This window comes from Cynoglossus semilaevis, chromosome W (genome assembly GCF_000523025.1).
Source record: "Cynoglossus semilaevis isolate Cse_v1.0 chromosome W, Cse_v1.0, whole genome shotgun sequence".
NCBI lineage: Eukaryota > Metazoa > Chordata > Actinopteri > Pleuronectiformes > Cynoglossidae > Cynoglossus > Cynoglossus semilaevis.
In genome coordinates this window covers 9,789,119-9,796,155 of record NC_024327.1, presented here as the reverse complement: position 1 = coordinate 9,796,155, position 7,037 = coordinate 9,789,119, and positions in this window count along the sequence as shown.

Sequence of the window (7,037 nt, the reverse complement as noted above, 5' to 3'; positions counted from 1 at the left end):
GCTGTGCACGTTCACTCAGCTTCTTTGGACGTCCAACACGAGCCCTGTTGTGAGTGCATCCTGATTTTTTAAAACGCTGGAGGATCTTGGCCACTGTACTGCAGCTCAACTTCAGGGTGTTGGCAATCTTCTTGTAGCCTTGGCCAGCCTTATGTAGTGCCACAATTCTTTTTTTTAAGGTCCCCAGAGAGTTCCTTGCCATGGTGTGCCATCTTGGGAGTTTCAGTGACCAGTATGACAGAGTGTGAGAGCTGTACTACAAATTGAACACACCTGCTCCCTATTCACACCTGAGACCTAGTAAGAGTAACGAGTCACATGGTATTTTGGAGGGAAAATGACAAGCAGTGCTTTGTTTGGACATTTAGGGGTGTAGTGTCTTTAGGGTGTACTCACTTTTGTTGCCAGGGGTTTAGCTATTAATGGCTATATTTTGAGTTTTTTTGAAGGGAAAAATAAATTTACACTGCTATATAAGCTTTACACAGACTACTTTTCATTGTGTCAAAGCGATGTTTCTTCAGTGTTGTTCTATTAAACATTATAATGAAATCTCTGCAGAAATGTGAGAGGTGAGCGGTAGACCCTTTTGTGACATACTGTAAAACAGCAGCCATTGCATCCTGTCCGCGCCCAAGTCAAAAAAAGAGTTGAGACAGTTCCTGGGGCACGATTCGCTGACCTGGCCAGCCCCTTGACAGATCTGACCCGCAAGAGTGCTTCAGATCCGGTCCACTAGACGGAACGGTGTCAGCAGGCGTTTGAGCAGCTAAAGAGGGCTCTCTGCGGTAAGCCGCTCCTATTTACACCTAATTTTGCTCTCCCCTTTATGTTGCAGACGGACGCGTTGAGCAGGGGGCTTGGGGCTGTGTTGTCCCGGCGGGTGCGGGGAACCGATGGCCCGTGGTGTACATCAGCCGCAAGCTGTCAGATCGTGAGGCTCGGTACAGCACTGTAGAAAAGGAGTGCCTCCAGTGGCTCCACCGCATGGACGGCTCGCAGGCCTCAGTCAAGCAGTGAAGGTATGTGGGGGAGCTGCGGACGTTAGCACTCAGCTGAAGCAGGGAGAGCACAGGAGTGGTGACACAGGTGCAGCACCGCATGCAGGTGAGCGCAATTTGAGTAATCAAGCCTCTCCCTATATTAGTAGGAGCCGGGACCGAGGAGGGATAGCGGACAGAGAAGTGCGTGTTGGCGCAACAAACAAAAGAAACCACAACAGAAAAGCAAAGCACGGCACAGGAGCGCTTGGGACTATTGAAAAGAAAGTCTGTTGAACTATAATCTGTGGCGTGTGTGTGTCAAGGGTGAACCCACCTGCTACACCTTGTGTTACAAGCATGGAAATCACTGTGGTTAGGGTTTACTATCTGCCTCCAGGGTGGGACAGGCAGTGAGTGTACTCAAATAGAAAGTCACGCTTTATTATGCAACTGGTGAAGGTAGGAAATGGAGCTTCCCCAGGTAATTTAGAAGTGGGATGTTTCTCACAAGCAGGCCTGAGACGTCCATGTAAATTAGAAGTGAAAACATGATGGAGCTCCTGCTCAGCTTATTAAATTATCTGTAACTGAATGAGTAAAGAAATATATGTGTATAAATAGCTTGTACTGTAGCTGACTGATTTGGACTCAGTGGGATATTAATATCACGCTGGAATACACCAGTGAAACAGCTTCACTTTACACACTGCTGTGGCCAATATGTTCCCCTCTAAGCATGTAGGACCATGGTATCCATAAATACAAAACCCCAGTACATGTACTAACTGCTATGTATAACACTCTGAGCTGTATTGCATCCTTCAGACCTGTCATATTTCAAACTTTTCAGTTTAATTGCTCAGCAGTGACAGCTTTATTGACTGGCTTTATTGAGTTCACGTGTTTATATTTTTCTGTGCATGCTTCTGTGCATGTAAGGGCATGACTTTGTGTGTAGTTTGCAGTTGAGTGTGTGTGTGTGTGTCGCTCTAAAAACAGCACAATTATAGGTAACCACATCCTCATTCTTCACAGAGCGTAATGACATTAAGTATGTAAGTTTGAGTAATCGGCTGTGACTCATTCACCTAAGTCTGGGTCACACACAGTTGAGCAGCTTAGCCAACAAACACACTGTGCCACTCACCTGTTAATGTGTGAAACAAGTGACGGCTGCAATGGTGCCAGTGTGAACAAACCAAACGTGTACCATCTTATCACGTGGCTGCATGAAAAACTCTGCTTGTACAAGATAGAGTTTCCAACAATCAACACAGTCAGCTAGAGGGAATTCAGCTGGCACCTTATAGCGGCAGAACAGGGACGCAAACCCACCACAACAACACAGCCAGGATGAGGATCAAAGTCAGTTACAGGCGGAGCGACAACAATGGGTCTACACCACTGAATGAACTCAATACTCCAAACTCCCAAACTTATCTAGGTCAGCGCTGCACCTCTAGACTTATCCCACTCTTTTCCCTGCCATCTGATTCCTTTGTTGTTGTGGGTGCTGATGTAACGGACTGTAACTTTGCCAGGTAACCAGGTAGTTGAAGTGGTGTTGCAGATAAGGCAAAAGTAGAACTACTCATAACTTAGCCACTGAAACCAAAGAGAAGCATTGCATAAAAATTCTCCGTTTTCCAACTGACAATGTGATAGACCCTGAAAAACACAAACAACAACAACAACAACTGCAAAAACAAGTCAGAGTTGAAATATTTCAGTTAATGTTGTTTTCAAGAACTAAAATCTAAAGGGAAAAATAATGGCCTTAATCTGAAAAATGTGTCAGGAAAACAGCATAAAATCTACACATCTACACTGTAAATGATTAACAGGGAGTGGGTCTGGATAATCTTACCTGTCCTACTGTCTTCCCATTTAGTTACTGGGCTAGGATTATTACAATAGCTACCATTACTGGATGCATCACATGTTCTAAGACTGAGCAAGAAACATAACAGTGGAATCTTATCGTATCATCTTTTTCATTAACATCTTAAAGTGTAAAAGTATGAGCCAAATATACAATATATAGCAAATACTTTGGAAATATACTTAAACAATCATATAAACTAATCCCTACTAGAAGAAGTACTGCCATCTGTGTTTTCACTGTGTTTTATTATATATTGTAGCAATTTATAGGAATCTGACTTTGAAGTCATTGAGGATATCTTTCGACATTTAGTAGTATTCTGCCCTTACTCGCTAATCTCGATGCAAAGGGTTTTTACTAAGATGCAGGATCAAGTTAAGTTGTATCAGCGTGCTTTCATCACACGCCATGACATTCAAACAGTGTTTATAGCACCCCCTGCCAACTTGGAAGGATAGCTCAATCTTCTCTGATAAACAGGACACACAGTGCTTTCTCTACAAACTTGGTTCTTGTGCTGCGAGAGCCGACCATCCATGAACAGGGGGTCTTGATTGGTTGTTTTATGAACACAACCCAAAAATAAAACAAATGGCGAGGATTTATTAGTGGAACAGGAGGCGGCTGTATAAATAGTGGAAGATGAGAGCAGATCAAAAGACGCCGCCACTTCAGTATGCAGTTCCTGCATGGCCAATTAAACCAAACTTCTCCAGAGACCAAAACAGGCCTCATTACAGGATCCTCAGTTCTAATGCATACCAGTGTGCGCAGAAGTACATTCATATACACAAAAGACACCGTAGCTCCAACACATGCACGTAACCTTTCAGTATCTTCACAAACCCCTGAAGCCTTACCTCAATAATCCAGTCAACCCACAAATCAAAGCCTTAAAAGGTTTAGAAAACCAAAGAGGCTTTTTAAACAAATAACTTAAAAAGGCCCTCAGTAGACTGTGATGAAAAAAATAGAACTATATTGATCCCCTATTTGGGAAATTCTTGTGTTCACAGCAGATATGCTGTTAACAGGCTGCCCCCAGCAGGCACCAAGCATGTGGTTCCTCTGAGAATCAAACCCAGTACTCTCTGTTCCTGAGGCAGGCGTGCTAAACGCTACACTATGGTACGAATGAATTAAGCCAAGCATGCAGTGAACATTATCAGAGCAGGGAATGAATGAAATCATTAGCATGCACAGCACAACTTTTCCTGCCTCACAGCTTGACTGTCTTGCAGTATCAATCCACTTGCTTGATTACCTGCCCTCCTCATCTTTTGTCCAGATAAAATGGAAAGCTGATGTTTTTTTCAATTCTTTTCAAAATAACTCCCTTTCAAAAGATTTCCTTCATTTTTCAAACAGTGCGTCTTAATGTGACTGTCCTCGTCACTCTCCAAACTGCTTTACTGGCAACATGAAAAATTAATCTTAAACAACATTAGAGGTTAAAAAAATAATTTAATTAAAGGGCAGGGGAAGGAGCTGTTGCCACACTTGGAATTTTCTCTAACTTGTGTTACACAAACAACCACTTACCTTTTTTTAAAAAAACAATAATGTAAAATTAGCCTCTACATGCCTGCCTCAAATAATGTCAATTAATTATCATTATTTTTAATTTAACAATAATTGTGTCCAAATATTGAGATTCTTCAAAGGACAGACTGTGAGCTGATCCTGCCCCTCCTCCAGCTCCTTCTTCTTCTTATATTTTTCAGTGGCATACAGTTCCACAAAGAAATGTCCTAAAAAATTAACACAACACCATACACATCTAGTGGCTTATTAGAAATGACTTGTTTGTATATTTACCATATTTTTCGGACCGTAAGGCGCACCCCATTATAAGGTGCAATATCAATGAACGGGTCTATTTTCATACATAAGGGCACCGAGTTATAAGGCACATTAAGCGAAACAAAACAGTCAATCAAGCATACCGGGATCCCTCTCGTCAATATCCGAGTCAGTCTCGATGTTGTTAATTAGTTGTTTAGTGATGATTCCGGCCTTCGTGAAAGCTCAGACGACATTTGAGACTGATACCTTAGCCCAGGGATCCACGGTCCATTGGCAGATAGTGGCGTAACTGGCCCGGTGTTGCCTCCCTGTCTTGGTGAATGTGTGTTCGCCTTCTGTCATCCAATACTTCCACGCAGCTCGCAATTTAACTTTGAACGCCCTGTTAACACTAATATTTAGCGGTTGGAATTCTGTGGTTAATCCACCCGGAATGATGGCAAGCCCCGAATTAGTTTGCTTCACTTGGGTTTTGACAATATCGGTGAGATGGGCGCACATGGAGTCGCAGATCAATTGGGACGGAGTTTTGTGGAAAAGGGTAGTGACCTAAACAACCACTACACAGGCGCATGGCCCAACACAGGAGGGCCAACTCCTTAGGGCAGGACTCAGCTGTTCACATACACCTCAAGGACTAAACACACTCCTTTGATGACAACAATGTGCACATTGGGTAAAAGAAGCCATTTCTGTCAACCTGGAAAAACCATCACTCAACAGAGGAGGTGGACTCAGACACAACCTATCACCCACATACAAAGCACTTTTAGGAACAATACCCAAAAGATTCACCTCAGTTTCACATAACAAAGAGGCAGGTGACCAAAACCGTTCTGATGAGGACCACAACGACCCGTCAGACTCTTAATGACTGTTTACACTTTCACAGTTGACCCCAAGACCCCACCCAACAGGTGTTTGGAGGCACGACACGACGTTGTATGGATTTGGGTTACACAACCATACTGTAATAATTGTTGTTGAGTATCTTCTAATTGTGATAACAGAGTTAAAGTTTAACTGTTAAATGTTATTGTTGGCTCCCAGTGTGCTTCAGTTCTGTGCCATCATGTGTGATGCACTGTGTGGTTTGGCTTTATAAAATCGGTTCAAGCTCAGTAAGCGCAACCAGAAGTAATCCATAAGGCGCACCGGGTTATAAGGCGCACTGTCGATTTTTGAGAAAATGTAAGTCTTTTAAGTGCGACTTATAGTGCGGAAAATACAGTATTTGATTTATTTGACCAAAGATGGTGACATCATTTGTGCATTATAGTAAATATAATTTCAACAGTAAGTGCATTTCCTCTAAGATGCATATGACAATGCAAATAATGAAGTATTTGCATTGCCTTCTTTCAATTTGCATTTGCTTATCGGGTCTACAGTATGTCATTCCAGTGTCCGCTCAGGCTGCTGTCATTGGACCATACCTCCAATCAGTCCAGCAGCCCTACACTGAGCAGCCTCTCAGCATGTGTGTGTGATGTGAGTGCGTCTTTGTGAGGTCTCCACTCAGCAGAGTGATGATACAGTGGCATGAAAAAGTTTGAGCACCCCTGATCATTTTCAAAATTTTCCTTTATGTATCATTGGTTGTTCGGAACAGCAATTTCAATTAAATATATCATATAGCAAACAAACACAGTGATATTTAAGAAGTGAAATGAAGTTTATAGGATTTACAGAAAGTGTGCAATAATTACTTAAACAAAAGTAGGCATGTGTATAAATTTGGTCACCCCAACAGAAAAAATACATCAATATTTAGTAGATTCTCCCTTTGCAGAAATAACAGCCTCTAAACCCTTCCTATAGCTTCCAATGAGGGTCTGGATTCTGGTTGAAGGTATTTTTGACCATTCTTCTTTACAAAACATCTCCAGTTCAGTCAGGTTTGATCGTTTCCGAGCATGGACAGCCCGCTTTAAAACAGACCACAGATTTTCAATGATATTCAGGGCTGGGGACTGAGATGGCCATTCCAGAACGTTGTACTTGTTCCTCTGCATGAATGCTTTGGTAGAATTTGAGCGGTGTTCAGGGTCGTTGTCTTGTTGAAGTATCCAGCCCCGGCGCAACTTCAACTTTGTCACTGATTCTTGAACATTGTTCGCAAGAATTTGCTGATACTGATTGGAATCCATGCGCCCTTCAACTTTAACAAGATTGCCAGTACCTGCACTGGCCACACAGCCCCACAGCATGATAGAACCACCACCAAATTTAACTGTGGGTAGCAAGTGTTTGTCTTGGAATGCTGTGTTCTTCTTCCGCCATGCATACCGCCCCTTGTTATGTCCAAATCCAGCACCTTATTCCAAAATGAAGCTGGCTTGTCCAAATGTGCTTTAGCATAC